The sequence below is a fragment of the Myzus persicae genome, unplaced genomic scaffold, assembly GCF_001856785.1.
Source record: "Myzus persicae strain clone G006 unplaced genomic scaffold, MPER_G0061.0, whole genome shotgun sequence".
In the NCBI taxonomy this organism is placed as follows: domain Eukaryota; kingdom Metazoa; phylum Arthropoda; class Insecta; order Hemiptera; family Aphididae; genus Myzus; species Myzus persicae.
The window spans coordinates 214,013-232,458 of NW_019101729.1; the positions used below are offsets into that span (position 1 = coordinate 214,013).

The 18,446-nt window shown below is 32.7% G+C and overlaps 1 protein-coding gene across 1 annotated transcript in view; it reads left to right on the forward strand.

Moving 5' to 3' along the window:
• Positions 1-17,643: 17,643 nt before the first annotated feature.
• The window catches only part of LOC111030263, a 128,374-nt gene continuing 127,571 nt past the window's right edge, over positions 17,644-18,446 (forward strand). Inside the window, exon 1 of the mRNA XM_022309676.1 lies at positions 17,644-18,358. The gene's annotated coding sequence lies outside the window, so the exon portion shown is untranslated. The remainder of the gene's footprint in view (positions 18,359-18,446) is intronic.

Here is an 18,446-nt window from a genome sequence, read left to right on the forward strand (position 1 = left end):
GCGTGGTCGCGGTGAATCATCCTGTACATACATTTGACATTAATTAATGTATAACACTGTGCGTGCGAAAAGTACATGTTATTATATATCTATAAGTAGGTTTAGGTTTGTACACATACATGTATATATATAATAATATAGTATATTATGTGGTTTTGTAATTTTTTAATGAAACGACATCCGCTTTTGAGCGTGCAATGACAATGGTAAACACCGCTGTATTGTTATAAACAGTGTGCAGGACTCGTACACTATGTAATGACGTATGTGCTGTATCTTTTTCATTAGGCAGAGTTTTTATTGTCACTGTACCTACCTATATATTATAATGATATACATATTATTATTATTATTATTATTATTATTAATAATAACACCGCACCGTACGTAGCAGTATTCGTGCTGTCGTTCGCGAAAAGTGCACACATCTAATATTATATACGACACTGCGCGTGTTCAAAGGCCACATGGCGAAAGTTACACCTCCTCGTAATAATCCAGTTATCCGGTGATGACGATCGCCCCATGCAAATTGGACTAAATGAAACGTCCGGTCTTTAGATCATTGCCACACAACTGTCGCGGTGTACGCACACGGTTCAACGCGGTCCCCGCAGCAAACCGCGACGAGCGGCGGTGACGGATAGACGACGCGATTGCGGGCAATACCCACGTGCTCGTGCGCTGTCGTACGTTTGTTGTACATCGTTATTGTCGCGCGAAAAAAAAAAAAAAGGCGAACGTCCAATGAGATGCACAGCGGACGGCGATAACCGCGATATTGCAATGTTACGATATATAGGCGTAGCACTGCCCGATATTGTAATTATTATCGCGTTGCACATGCACATCACACGTCGTGGTGTTTGATAATAATAATATCATCACTCTGTATAGTCGCATTGCAAGAACGGCTACGAAATAATATGATAATATGTTATAATATGCAGTGGTTGACTTTTGTGTGTGTGTGTGGGGGGGGGGGGGGCACCGAGTACCTCGACTAATTATTAGGATACTCGAGCGTACCCCTACTTCTTTTATAAAGGGGAACGCATGGGACGGGTCGTTGTTTAAACTAAAATATTACAAAATGTACCTCTAATAATTAAAAATCGTTGTTTCTTAATTTTTTATTATAATTCTTAAGGGACCATAAAGCGTGGTGTGGGGTGACCTCACTCATGGTTATTTTAGTTTGATTAAAATGCTAGGGACGCTACTTTTTTTAAAATCGAGAATAAGAATTTTATTCTGGTGAACGCATACTTCGAATTTTCGTGTGTTGTCGGCTAGTTTTCCCTAAAATTTTATTGTGAATTAACGAGAGTAAAATGCGTGGTTTTCATTCGAATTACTGCGAGATTTTTAAGAGAACTAGCAATTACTTTGAATTACTGAAATTTTCGAATTATCGAAGGTTCGAATTATCGAGAGTCGACTGTACCTATTATAAGCGCGTCTATGACTTGAGTCTCACATCGTAAATGGTACGATTATAATATTATATTGCTCATATATTTATATAATTTATAAATACGATAAAAAAGGTTAAGTATATTATGACGTTATTACTATTTTATATAATTCGACGTGCATGAATGTGTAATTACCACCAACGTGTTTATGTTCAATATCTTTAGGGAGTCATTAAATGTACAGGAACTTGAATAATATTTATTGTATCCTACGCAGTTGATCAAATCATGAACATTTGTCCATCAAAAACAATAAAATTATGGTAACTAATTTCGAATTAAAAACCGTATAGTTAAGTTTGAAAATGGATTGTATTTTATAATTTACAGCATTTAAAGCACCATGGATTCTGCTTGGTCGACGTGTGATTATTATTATTATTACTTTAACCTTGGCAGCAAGGGCCATTGGCGTTAATGAGGTTGAAAGTGAATTGCCATTACTAATATTATTAATTTATTTGACCATAGTATGAAAGAAACCGCAGGTAATTTCGTATTTAAGGGTGTCGCCGTGTCGGACCCACGCGTTTTAGTACAAAAACTTTCCTCACAGGAAAAACTTTCTTACCTCGTAAAATAATCAGGTAATTGTGGATGGTATTTTTTTTACTCATAAGACGAATAATGACTTTATACAGGTCACATTGAACTCCGATTAAAAAAAACCTCCATTTTCAGACCCTAAGTGTGTGGGGGGAGACGGTGATTTATCAAATTACGAAAATTCAGACAAATATTTACTTAAGGCCGTACGAAAAAAATAAAAAATACCATTTCAACTATCAAAAACTGCAACTTTACAGGAAAAAGTATCATGCTTGATGTTTTGTAGAGTAGTAGGTTTTTAATATTTATTTTTTATTTGAGTTACATCGCAGGACTTAGATTTTCGATCTGACTTTTAATAACGTTGGAAAAGTACTCAAAAAAGTCTGATTATTTATTACAACCTTTTAAGATATAGTTTTTGCAACTAGTTATCATCTTTTAGATAAAAAAAATATTTTCAAACTGACTTGTCCACGTGCCATGAGCTGGCGTAAGAGTTTTTCTTGTGCGACACGTTTTTGTACTAAATACATGTTTGCTCCGTACCATTTTAAGATGTAATTTTTGTTTAGTTTTATACTAAGACAGGCACCAACACTTTTGTTTTCATATAAATATGTGATGATAGATTAAGTAAAAACACTAAGGACTAGCCTACCTACTGTACCTAGTACCTATATGCAAATTTAGAAATTTTTACTCTTTAACTATTTTACTTTTTAAAAATGTTTTTATTTAAACCCTGTTGTAATTTATATACGGTTCGCAAAATAATATTATTCTGTCATTATTATTTTTTAATTGAGTAGTGATCGATTTCGTCAAAAAATATTGTCACTACATAATTAATATTTTAATAAATGTCGAAAGCGAATGCATTGTCCATAAGTCATATACCTCATAAGCAGAATTGGATTTTTAAGTTTACTATCATCAAAGAGTTTGTTTACTCGTTTGATCGTGCATTTTCCCTTAAACAAATAAACTTCATCATTCAAGAACATTGTTACAATGATATTATTCGTTCGTGGAAATAGGTTGAAGTCGTACGAAACACGTCATTCTCACTACAATTATCTGTTTATTCCGTTTACCAGCGAATAGTGAATGATTGTATGAACACAGCGAATGCAAAGTTATAATTCATAAAACATCTCATTATCTCAATGCTTAAATTTAAATTTGCATTACTTGTTTTTGATTAAAAAAAAATATATATATATAATGTCACTCGTTGTAGTCTCGATTAATAATACTCAAGTATGCAATACGTGTAACTGAACAGACATATGACGTAATTAAATTTAACTAGATTCCATTAATATTAATGAAGACATTTTCTGACTTAATTATTTTAAAATTACATTAAACTAATCGTTTTAGATTAAATTGGCGTATACGGTGTAACGAGTAATGAGAAACTGTCGTATTATATCAGAGATTATAGTTTTTGTTTCTTTTTCAATTCGAGTTTAGGTGATTTATTATTGTTTTATTAGTTTATTATACTAAGTCACCTATTATTTGACCTTCTTCTATTTATTGATCCTTCTCAAGCGTTTTACTCACCCACTTGTTACCCACGGTATAATTTCCTCTCACCTTCTTGTATAAAAACACTTTGAAGTAAATGCACCTAATATACATTTATAAACTGGCAGAGTGTTACCAGTTTTATGCATACATATAGGATACTGTACAAGGTAAATCGTTACCCTAATTAGTAATTAATTCATAAATTATAATATAACGGATAACACGCTATACTTTCAAAATGTTTAGTTGTTGAATCCTGTACCTATACAATATTGTATTTTATATGCTTTTAAAGAGTTTATATATTCTTATTAAGAATTTACTATTTTAAAAAAATCGACGAAATCCATTTAATTTGCATGATGTTTTTTTTATAAAGTTACTAAAAATAATTTAGTCAAGTGGGTACTAAAAGATAATTCCTAAATACTCGCACTAATTGTTATCTTTATTATGTTATGAAAATATAATAAGTAGGTACTTAAAGGTTCAAACAATAAATGCATGGAATTGTTTATATAAAATCAAACGCTTATCTCACACGTCCGTCACGCATCACCTATCACACGCAATCTCTTCGTTATTATTTTACTTATTTTATCCATACAATACATCAGTTCTGTATGTAAAGGCGTGTAGACGATTATTTCAAAGCCTCAAGCCTAAAGAACCAACATAGCTGAAATTCCTATATTTTATTCACATGAAATTTCAAATACCTATACAATACGCGTCATTATAATGGTTTAAATTAATATTCTCAAATCGTATTATATAGGCATTAAGTATAATGAAACATTTCCTAGTAAAACAAGAATTTTATATGATTTGGAAGTATTTATTTTTCGTACTCAAATAGCGACAAAAACATTTTATTTCTTATTTGATAATTTGTATTCTGGGTATTTAACTATATAGTTCACAAAACACAGCCATAAGAAATCTATTTAATTATGTATAGGTGCAGATATAAACTATTCTTATTTGTAAATAAAACTGCTCGCATTCCACATAGCAATGCTAATTTTTAATATAACTTCAAAGTTAAAAATAGTTACTAATGAGGTAAGTAATTTAAAAAAAAAATACCTTGGAATCGCTTGAAAATAATTTTTTACTGTACATTTTTTGAAAATCCTTGACATTCTATTTCAACTACTTTCTAATCCAGAACCCTTATGGAAAAGTGGTTCTTCTGTATTCGCAATTCGAACTGGCATTTATTTGTCTCAGAATCTTGTGCTCTGCAATATGTATGAGCAGTCTGCTGTATAATATGTCCATGTGTATGAGTGTTTATTCCAGAAAAGGTCATGTCAGTCAGTAGATCACCGAGAAGTATAACTCTGTACGGCGACCTTGAAACCTTACTAGATATGTATCACACTATCACGCACATTAGTTTTTTCAAGTCCAACCGAATTTAGATTATGTTTAAAACCGTGATATCTTCTAGCACGAAAATATCATAGGCATGGGTAAATTTAAAATAACAATTTTAATGGTTTCGAACATATGATTAATATTTACACTGCACGATGTGACAAAATATACATTATTTTAACCTCAGAAAACAAATAAACACAAATTAAAAATCGGGGTCGACATAATCAACAGGATTATAAGTGGTTAAATGGCATTGTATGATCCACTTATAATAGTGGTACAGTGCATCAATCGTGTCAACACGCAAAAAAGAAAAAGAAAAATTACAACCCAATTCACAATAATATTATATTATATTATATTATTTTATATACCATATAATTAACGAACTGATATTACTACAACTATGAGGTCTGGCAAGCTGTGTATATTATAATAACAATGATATGCATTTATATAATAATTATAATTATTGTTGTAATATATAATAACAATTAATTGCCCTTGAAATACTATTTATAGTTTTTAGCATCATAACCGAAACTCTCACATCGTGATATTATTATACTGCGCCCAGGTACAGTGTACATAGATTTTATCTAATTCTATTAGCTGATACAATCTTGTATTGAATTACCTATCTATACAATATTATTATGCATCGGTCCAACGGTCTAAACTGTTCAGTGAAATAAAATATAAAAAAAAACAATTGGAACGATTTAGGTACAAGTTCCGTCATTCAATAATAATTCAATAAAGATAAACGACAATTTATGTATGATATAATATATTATAACGATAAATAATGTGAAGCATGGTAATACGACAGCGATGTCCTTTCTATGATATAGGTAAGGGGGGGAGGGCAATATTAAAAAATAATTTTATGCTCTACACAATATTTTTTTGCCGGAACAAAAGTCTATACTACAAAATCCTAATGACTTCGAGTAGCTAGTAGCCAGTATAGTAGGTGTTGATTTCTGGGACTACTAAATACCTCGTGATCACGTCCATCACGCCTGCGGAGAAATCCGATGAAAATGGAACTTTGTCATACTTACTGTACTTTATACTCTACCATTTTACTAGATGTTTTACTTAGAGTTTACAAACAGAATTATGTGAAAATGCGCACGATAAATACTAAATTACTATGGTTTAGACTGTTTAGAGGCGTGTACGTATATGCAGATCAACCTCTGAATAACATAGGTGAAAAAATTAAAATTTTAAGTATGGATACCCAATCTACTACCTCTGGTTTATGTCATATAAAAAAAAAAATGGATTTGTCATCGGAGAGGCAGAGTACAAATTTTGGGAGCTATCATACAAATTTATATTATAATGTAGAACACGTAGTAAATGTCAGCATGGGAAAAATAAAATAAATAATATTCGTATACGAGCTATAGTTACAGCTATGACGGGTGGGATTGTGACCCCTCCTCCCTCCCCACTCTCTTTTTTTCGAAAATATTAAGGAAACTTAAAAATTTGGAAATATACAAATTCATCAAATTACATACTAAATGATATCTGTTTACAATTTTTCCACAATTTTAAGTGGTCTTATATAAATAGTATAAATTTAATGAAACATAATAAACATATTAGAGTTATGCATTTTTTATTTTATATCGCATTTATCGTTAAAGGAGTATAAATAGTAATAAATCGCTGAATAAAGCTGTCTTATTTTCATAATGCTAAATATTAAAAAAAATTATTTTAATTTAATAATAATAACTGATTATTTTGATAAATTATAGAAAAAATTATGTTTGAGTCGCCACAAATAAATATTTTAAATTTATTTATAAAAATAAATCTAGTACCTAGGACAGTAATAAATAATAATTATGTTTAGAACTATTATGTATGTGTACACTTTAATAATAATGTCTAAATAATTTAATATCAGTTTGGAAAGTGAACAAAATAACTGTTATTACCAAACAAAGAAATTGGTACCTACCTACTTAATCAGTTATATAATACCAATGATCATCATGTATTCTATTGGCGACCTTAGATTATTTCTGGGGGCTGAAGAGTGAACTCAATATACATATATAATACATATATTATATATCAAAAAACGATCGTGTAGAGTGGGGGGGGGGGGGGGGTTAAGTAATACAGCAATGATGAAGAAATTATAAGAACAAAAATATAAAATGGGTAAATTTATAATCTATCCCCTGTTATATAATATATTAATATGTAAATTGTAAGTATACGTGTCTTTATAGATGTATCGCCATGTTTGCGAAACCGCTGGGGAGTTTCACTGATAAATTCAACGATACAGTCCAATCAATTTTCTCTTGAGTTTCAAAATGAATGTATATATTTGGAATTAAGTAAAACTATATTTTTGTATAGGCACACAAATTATTTAGTTATAGACACTATCTACTCTAAACCAAAAAAGTGTTTGATGATTTTTAGTACAAATCATATGATTTACATAAAAATATACCCATCATGTTTACAAACCATATCATGATAGTCGTACATTCTTGAAAAATGCAATCAAACAAAATAATATACTTAACGGCAATTATTATTTTAAACTTAAATGACTATGACGCAACCGATATCTAAACATTAAACAATGGTATGGATTATTTTGATGACACTTATTGAATGTCATTAGACATCATAACTACTTATATTATATAGGTACACGACTGCATGAGCTATGCGGTATTCTTCATTGCCCACTCAATAATGATCGCGAGGATGTGTTCTTGTTTATACTACCTACCTGTTGAGTGTTGACGTCTTCAAAACGCATGATTAATATTAATCTACAATAGCTGGTATGATGTATACGTCCAAGTACACACAGCTATTACGACATAAGTATACAGTTATGCATGATTTAACATATCAGCAACTCACGGGGTTAAGAAAATACGACGTATTTTCTGATGTAAATGGCTGCCATAAAATGTATGATGAATTGGCATCATAAAAACGTCGACTGAAGCTAAAAGGTACCTACATATTATTGCAGGTCGATGTTAATACTCCAATGACAAAAATGTTAACCGTATTTAATATTATGTACATTTAGTTATTGGAATATATAGGCCTTAGAAGCGACTGGGTTTTGAATATCGTAGAGTAATAATCGCACAGTGAGTCGAGGTACTTATCAACCTATATCCATGCATGTTTATAGTCCTCATTGTTTGTGTACACTTTCTCATATTGATCATATTTATATTATAGCCAAGAGTCACTCTACGTTTGCGTTGGGCAGTTTAAAAAATAAATAACAATATTTATCCAGGAATTCCAATCAATTTAGGCTTGGAAAGTTTCATAAAAAAACAAAAAAAAAAAACCCCCCGAACAGAAGCGACCAAAAACAACTCTAACAATATTATTCGTCTCCGTCCATTTGTGAAGTGTTATCCCATATGTATTAATTATTTAATTCCAGAATTAATTTCGATCATAAGCTCGCTATAATGTATTCCTCTCCTATCAACAGTTTTAAATACGCTTCTCGCCAAAGGGCAAAGGCACTATCTCTCTTTAATTCTTTCCATGAACGTATTAATCCACAATCACTGTACTTTAAGTCGTTAATACTATTGCTGAACGTTGCTCTAATTTTATAATTTACAGTCTAATTTATTGTAACCGTGATAATACGTATATGTACCAAGCATATTACTATAATATGCTGTAATACTTATTGGCAAAAGTTCATTAAAATGAAATGAATACATTAAGTATTACTTTATTAGCCTAATGGGACACATGCCTTGAATGCGCTCGTCCAGCAAGGCAACTTACCAATTGCTTACACAAATGTTCAACATTTAAAAATGATTTTTCATATCAAGAGAAAATCTAGGTTTTTATTTGTTGCTTTGAAATTATTTATAATCAACCCATCGCAACAGCTGATTAAAAGAATACATTTGAGTTAATATTGTATTCGAATAATAAGTAAAACATGAAAATAATATATTAATATGTCATTCATTTCGTTTCTAAATTAAATATCAAAACTACGTATTCGTTAGGGGTTTCAGCCTGTATGTATAGATAGACGTTTAGTTTACTTATAAGTAAACCGATATTTAATTTAACCCAATATCATCTCAATAATTTTATTGTTTGTGTATAATCTTATACTAGATAAATGAATAGACTGAGGGAGTAAAATTCAATTTTTTCTGATAAGTTTAAGTACATAAATATTAAATATGCTAAAATAATTGTTTATGATATAATCAAAATATGACAATTAGGTATGTATGATTTTAAATTTTGATTCAATGTGACTCAGCATAGTTTTGTAGTTTAAAACAAATTATTGATATTTTACGTACCTAGGTGTAATAATACCACCGATAACTAATTAATTAATTGTAAAATACCTTCTTTAATTTCTATAGGTTATTGAAATGTAAATTTATCTATTCATTTAAGATTTCAAACACACGTGCTTTTAAATTACAACCTTAAAGTTATTCTCATTTCCAAATTTCACTTTAAAATTTTTAAAAACAAATTAAATGTGAAAGCGTATGACATGCGTTCATTTGTGTTTATTATTGTTATTATTTAGTATAATGTGTTGGATGATTTAACATAGGCACAGGTACATGGATACATTTTTATTTATTATGCCAAACATCAAGTAGTAAATGGAAAATGCGTAGTAGGTACCTCGGTACTTGTGTAATTAACTGTATAATAGACTATTTGATAACGGAGTCGTTCTAAAAAAGAATAATAATAACTAGTTCGGGTATTGTATAATATGTGCGACTATGACGTGAGTACGGTGATATTAATATCATAAATTCCTTGGCATACATATTCAAATTCAACCTTAACGTCAATACAAAGTGCTCACAGACGTAGATAGTTATCGACATTAACGATGATAAACGATACTCATACCTACCACTTGGTACAAAAATGATATCGCACCCGACGAGGAAAATTAAAACGGAATAGCTGTATACTGTATAGCTGTCCGGTCAATGATTCCTATATTTGGCACTCGCCTCGCCTAGTTCACCTCGGAGCTATTATATTTATTCGTTGTCATTTTCATAAACGGTTGCGGGAAATCGAAAAAATCCCCTAATAATTCGTAATTTTCAATCAATAGGCGTAGAACGTGTTACGGCAGTGACGCGTTTTGTTTTTTTGAGCTTGTCTGTTGTTTACCAAAAAGTGCAGTAATGTAATATGTAGAAGCGAAAATAAGCTATGGAGTGTTTTGAAAGTTTCGTATTCCTTTTTCGTCCGATATCTCGACGATTTACATAATACGTTTTTAAGTTTTACAATATTTGATTCACCGTGATGGATTGTTCTCGTATTATTTACTCTCGACGTGCATGTACCTACCTATATATTATTTACTTGCATGACAACTAAAAAAATTGCATACACATCGACCGCGCGTAAAAATAGAATAAGTAATACGTTTTAAATTAAATGAATAGACAGTTTCGTATTGGCTTTTCGAGTGATACTCTGTCACTGACCTCTTTTTTTCTCACTAATTGTAAATAAAATACTACGGTAACGGTCCGGAGTAGAAATTTTTGATTGTCCGTTTATTCTTCCTGGTGCGTATTGGGCACCTATCTGGTGTACCGTGAGGTCTGCAGGCAATTGGAGTGAAAGCACAACATATAATATGGGTGGAAGAGTAAGTGAAACAATTTTTTGCGAGCACACTTCAAAGACGAAACCCGCGAATTCCCCAACGATACATAAGTTCGATACGTATAGGTTTGCTCCTTACAGTCGTTAGTATTGTTTTGCAGCATAGATTCTTAACATATTGTCAGTGGCTATCCTGTATAACGTGGCCCATGCGTCGCTACGATTTGGTGGGCGAATGGATGTCGGGTGATTAATAAATAATTGTCAATCGCCCAACCCAAAATAAATAGAAAAATAACTGAAAAAGTATAGTCGAATTTAAGTACCTATAAATAGCACAAACAGCGTGGAAATATTTTGAAAATTATTTCATGTCTCACTATAATATGCATTTCGGGAGAAAACGTCAAGTCTATGCTGTTATAAATTTATGTTTTGGTTACAAAAACTTATTTTGAGTAGAAATATTAGTGATGTATTGATGTGTTTACTGTGGTCCTTGGTGGATACCACGGAGATAATGTATTATTATCCAGTTTTTTTACACATTCGACTAAAAACAGCCAACATTTGTGTATAGTTGGATGGGTCTTCAGCAACGCATAATATTATTTTGAAAATGGCCGCCTGCACTGCGCGGTGCATACTTGCAGCTCATCACATCACGCTTGTACGACTAAAATTTATAACATTCAAAAGATATGGGTAGAATATTATAGTCACTGCCGTCTGCGGCAGCTGTTAAAATGTTATTATCATTAGCGTAGCTGCTCTGCCCGTTCGGGAAAAAACAATGGTACATACGGTAACAACTATAGTGGTACCCCACTAACCGGTAACTTTGCTTGTCTTGCACAGTCGTCGGAGGAAGGCATGCGCGACGTAGTTATGTAGATCCAACGTAGATACGATATCTACATACTACCTATGCAATTATCAAGTCTTCAATAGTTCAATTGTTGACTATTATTATTATTATTATTATTACATCGCATTCACAAAAGGTCTCTTGTAGGTTATCCGCAGGCAGACCTTCGCTTGGGAGCGTTACTGCAGCGATATGCTCGCTGTACGTTTTGATTTTCGGCCTTGATATTAAAAAATCATCACAATAATCAGGCGGAAAAATTGCGTTTTTTTCCTTTTTTTTTTTTTTGTACGTCCATATACCGGTGACGTATAGGTACTATATTATGTTTGTATGATAGAAAACAACAATAATAATATTTCTAATCGTTCGATTAGAATATACATGCAATATTTTATATAGGTAAGTTAAATCATCCTATATAATGGTTTTCATTTTGTGTCAAGGTTTGCGAAGAAGCATTGTCGATTATTGTTTTGGTTTTTATGTAACAATAAATATATGCAATATACTCATGTATGTTTTGTAGCTATATGTATAGATGATTCTAAAATACTCCGATTTTGCATTGGTCGGAATGGAAAAGTTTCCTCGTAGTTGCTAACGCGGAAAAAAAACCATACCTAAGTAATTCTGCAGGACAACTCGTCGTAAGACGAGAGTTTCAAAGTAGGTAGGTATCAGATTTATTGGTGTGGTCTGGTGTGGATGTACACGATTAAATACAAGTACACTCCTCAAAAATACGACCGTATTAATAAAAACTTTGGACGACGTTTTTTTTCGCTTGATATAACATGTTATAATAATGTAAAAATATGAAATAATTTATTCTCCTCTATGGAATGTACACATAATTCAAATACAATAATCGATGGTTTCTTTATTTCTCGAGCAAAAGAAAATATTGACTATGTTTATAATATTGTGTTGTTCCTATGTAACGTAAAATAAACTCTTATTAATAGTATCAAGTGAACAAAGTATGTACTCGTCCATTAAAACAAGTGTCAGATTAACAATTGACTCACTTTGTAGTTTGTTATTTAAACATATTAAACATATACAATCGTATTAAACTATAATATTCTTCAAGGTTCGTAAATGTTTCGTACAAAATAGTCACTAGAATAGAGTAGAATATGATATAAATATGCATTCAGAAACACCAATAATTCTGGACGTTGATACATATATGTAAATTTAAAAAAAAATAGTTATAATAATAGTTTACCGGATTAATTGACTCGGTTATTTCGTGTAAATAATAATAATTGTAATGCGATTTACTATTTTAACACGAAAATATTACATTTGGATATTGTGTGCTCCTGTAAGAAGATTATGAATTGCACAAAATACATTCAGTATTGTGATACGAAATATTATAGATAAAAGCTGTTCTTATTTCGTTTGTCATTGCATGTTTATATTCTGATTATGTCGTTTCAGTCTATCAGAATATCACGGGTGAAGTAATTAAACACTACGATACCTATAGTCTATAATAATTATAATATGATTATATAGAATATTTTATTATTTATAATACATGTATATTTTAGTATGCTTGTTTTTTTTTTTTATAAAATCAATTTTCATTATTTCACTATATAATATGGTAATCTTAGAAACTTGGCATACTGTTGATTTTACTTATTATTAAGATTATAATAGAAGTTAAATAATTCTGAAAATACAAAGACCATTTTAAAGTGAATTTAGAATTTGTAATTTGTAAATTGTTGTTTTAGTTTAGCTTCATTGTTAGACTTTTTGTAATTTGATATGTTCCATAAGAGCTGAAAATGATTATATTATGTTACAATTATTAATAATTAACAATTCAAAACTTGAAAATTAAATATTTTGTGTACATGGGTGATGTGTAAACAGTTGGAGTAACGAAAAGTCTTTTAAATGTGATGACGTTGTTTTTTTACATTTCTGTAGTACCTACCTATAATAGATTTTGTAGTTATGGATATTAAGACTTGACATTTAATTAAAATTTACAAGGTTACTCATGCCTAATTTATTAGTTATCATTAGTATTTATTACTTTATTCAATAAAAAATGTTTAAAATATGTAATCAATGATTTGTTTGAAAGTACTTATCTTAATATACCGAATATACATTAAATAAGTATAATAACCATGTTAAAAATTGGCTGTATAAGTATATAACTCTGCAGTAAATCTGGCTCAGCTCGGAATCGTTTTTAAAATGCTATGTGGTTTATGGTAATAACCAATAAGTAATAATAGATTTCTATTCAGTCGGCAATCATCGTTACACACATCGAGGTGGTAACCCGATCTCTGTAGTAGTTCATATTCTATCAAGTGGCACTCACTAATTTGCATTAGTTCCAATAATTATAATTGACTACCTATTGTGAATTGTGATGTAAAAGTAAAAATGATATTCCTGTGCCGATGTTGATAATAATTATAATACCATATTACACCTAATTCATTGTTCAACTCGATGAATCGTAATGCCATTTCATCATAACATTCGTCGACGTTATTTCTTAATAGTCGGCTAAATAATAATATCATAAAAAAAAAAAAATACAATAAAAAACAATAGGTTCGACTTTAAAGTAATGCTGGCTCTCGAGTAGTCGAGTCCATATTGCACGACTTATCTGCGCGAAATAATTCAGCCTATCACTGGTCGTGAGTTTCAATGTCACTCGAGTGCGTATGGTGTATACTTAAGCTGCATACTTGTAAGATTATAATTCATCATATTAATCCGTTTTTATAAAAATAAAACTGACATCACGAGTCATGCATAATAATATCATGGTTAATGATTGACGACGTGGGTACATAAAAGAGATGAGGCTAAGAAGCGTGTCTTTCAGAAATATCCTTTGAAAAATCATCGGCTTGACCGTTCATGATTCCTCTCCTGCTTCCATGACCCAAGTTTGTGATCGTTTCTATACTTAAACCAAATTTATTTGTACCATTAAATGTATATTATAATCATCATATGTATTATTACTATGCGCACAACTTCTACTGATGGGTCGTCCAGCGCGCTTTATCGTTTGAATAAACAGTAAACTATATCATATTAAACTTTTGGTGATCACGGACTCCTGGCGGAAGAATTTTGGAAATCACGTACCCCCAACTTTCTCTCGAATACCCTTTTTTTTTTACAAAATATCTCGTGTTATCGTAATAAATATTTTAATACTTATTTTATATTACAAATCACATGAATGGGTACATAAAAATATACACATTTATGCATTTTTTTTATTACACCAAATAACGTTTCACACATATTTAATCTCAAGTTTAAGACCCGCTGAACTATATAAAATCTCCCCTAAATTGTTGAGAAAAATTCAAAAACGAGATTTAGCCCCACCTCCTACACCACCAAAAAAATCGTTTCGCCAAATAGCTGCTATAGATTATAATATAGTTCGACTTATCCATTGTGTGCCAAGCCCAATAAATCCGCACGGAGCGGTACCTATACCGCCTACCCATACCTATTATTATGATAATCACTCGACGGCTACGTAATTGTCACACCTATCTATATTGGTAAATTAGCGAATTTTTTGAATGTAACGCGTACCTATATACACACATACCAGTCATGGGAACTGACATTTATAGTGACTGTACCTATATAATAACGCCGGCGGCAATAATTAGTGAAAACCTCGGTGAACTCTCCGAGGTAGATATCGCCATCGCTGACATTACTGCGCCGCAGACAACTAACTTATTGAGCTGCTGAATGATACCCGCACAGAGGGCAGACCCGTAATACGATACTTAATAAATACCCAGCAGTCTATAGGTACACGAAATAATACATTATTCTCTCGCAAATGTGACGACATGGCATGTAGAGTTGGCTATATGTATACACTATGACATGCAGTATACCTATGCACAGCACAGACACATTTTGAGCTATACCTCGCAAGGCAGCAATATCGTTTTTCTATGTTTATTGCCCACACGTTTCGGTTGAACAACAGCTATATAGTCATAATAAGAGAGTACAGTCGTTCGAAAAAGAAAAAAAATTGCACGATGTGACTCGGTTACACAAATTACTTAATTCTTTAATTATATAATATCCTGATTTACTTAGCCAAATACCTCTTGACGTCCCTCAAACTAATACTCGTGTGTCAAAAACGTTCTATAATATATACACCTACTTGTCGCCAAAATTATAGTCTATTCGCGCTGGTCTTAACAGAATACGTTAATTTCAGGTGACTCGATAAATAATTTAAATTGTTTCCACGATACCAGGTTAATATCACTGATTTAATAACTGTAACGGTAGGTATCTATTAAACGTTTGGTGTTTAGATCACCACAATATCTCGTTATGTATCTTATTTTTTATTTGTATGCTAATTGAAAAATAACTGTTCTGAGCCAAAATCGTTGGGCGTGTACTTATTAATAAAAAAAAAAATATTTATGTTTAAACCATTTTATTACGATTGAACACCGACAATCACAATGACACCGATTGAATGAAATTACAAGATATGATACGATAATCCCGAGATGTATTTTTTAATACTACGACAGATTTTAACTCAAATCTGAAAGAGAATTTTGACGTTTTGTTAAATTCATACGTAGTATGTACACCTGAATTGTTCCAATAATTTGAAATATTCTGTACATATTATATACCTATAGTACATCACAACGATAGAAAATACTACTGCACGTTTTCGCAGGTATAAATTACAGTGTTTATACATATACTGGTAATATTATTTAATTGGATTTATTATAAAATGTAATAATTATTCTATGTTGTGTTAGTAACAATTTTTATCAAAATAATATAACGGTTTACACTCAATTATGTACGCAGAATTTTTTTATAAATTATCAAAATGAATAAAATTATCTTGGATCTGACGACGCGTAATGTTGTATAATTGTATAATAATGTTAACAAGATGCATAAAAACTATCTATAAACGTATGTATATTACAACATTTTGTACACCTATACGAGTTACAACACGACATCGATTTCCATACGAGACTTAGTGTCGTGGGTGTTCTATTTAATGGCATCGTTACTTTTTTGTTTAATTTTATACTGGAAAGCGTTGACAAAATGTAATTTTAAGTGCTCTCTCTTACCGCGTTTTTGAACTATGCCCACAGACTTTTATTCGACCGATGTAAACTAATATTATTACTACACAGCGACTCGCACAGTTGAGTTGGATTAGTCGATTTTGTGAAATCTAATCTTAGGTATACGAGATCCGATTTCTTCACGTCTGATTAGGTCCAGTTGGGTCCGAGATTTACGCCCAAATTATAATCTTACAAGCTTTGCTGTTGATTAAATCGTAATATTATAATGTCATGTCTATTCATCACAATATTTTAATGGTGAAATGTTATACTGAAACACACGACGATGGCGGAAACGATCGGCACCACAGCAGCAGGCCAGCGAACTAAATCATCTACGTGTCACGTCAACGCGACGACGTCCTAAAATGCTAGGTACACGGATATTTATTGCACTATCGGTACTTCGCTCGCGTTCTCGGCCCAAAACTTGGCACAGAGCACGCGTATTATATGGTACCATACCAACATAATATTTTATAGGGTCGTACACACACACTCAAAATATTACACAAACTGTACACTTGTATAGCACACCTAAGTGTATGATAATAATATTATAATAACTAATTTGTAAATTATACATGCAGCGATACATGTGACACACATAATAATGTTCTAAGCGAGCGTAACATATATGAACAAGCGGCGCGCGTTGTCAATACGATATGATTATTATTACTATTAAATTGTCGCGAAAACTGGAAAACGGTAGAACCGTTGACCTATACCATGGCGTTCGTTATGGAGTCTCTGCTCGTTTTTCGTTTCGTCCGGGCGTACCTGCCTGCCGTCGCCGGACCGGTTACCCCGAAGGTGGGGCGGTTCCCCCCCGACGGCGACGGCGGTGGCTGCCCGACCCGGGGAAGGGGCCACCGCTGCCGCCGCCGCCGCCGTCTCGTCGGCCGGTACCGCCGCCGCGTGTGTGCGTGTGAGCGCGCCCCACGAGTGTGTGCACGTTCGCGCGTCTACGCTGCAGCTGCTGTAATAGACGTACCTACTCGACGCTCTCGACCGCTGGTACGATATCATACCGCGCGCGGCTTCCATTTATCGTATTATATACGTGTGCGCCGCGTCTCACGTCAGTCCGTCTCGCGTCGTATAGCGTCCTCTGCTCAGCCATCGCGCGGTCTCAGCGAACCGTGTGCGCGGCGCGTGTGTCCGTGGTCGGTGTGGTCGGTGTGTGCGTGTGTCGGTCGGTGTGTGCGTGTGTCGGTCGGTGTGCGCGCGGGCCCCGCGACCGTGTGCGTGTGTGCGTGAGCGCGCGGCGCGTATAATATTGCGGACACCGCGGGTCAGTGTGCGCCGGTGCGTGTCAATCACATTCGCGAATCGCGCTTTTTTTATTTAAATCGTTTTCGTTTTTCGCCGATCTCTTTCGATCTTTTTTCTCTTCCGTCGATATTTACCTCGCTTCGAATTTCTTTCCGACGCGTTCGACATTTTTCCACACAATTTTAATATTATCATCCTCTGATCGACTCATATCCGTTCCATATACGAAAAAGTAAAACATAATATATGCGCACAAACGCATATTATACATGACATAATAATAATAGTTTTATCATAATATTAATACGATCGTCATCGACGATGCGTATGTCACAACATGATATTGTGATATCGTATTTTAGTTCGTTGACGGACATGCCTTGTGGATAAATCGCAACTAAAGCCCGCCACCCGCTGGACACGAACTAAAGGTTCGTAATCTCATTTGTAGAGGGTTATATAATATATATATACGTCGTTGTAATAAATGTATATGTGGATAATACATTATAAATATAC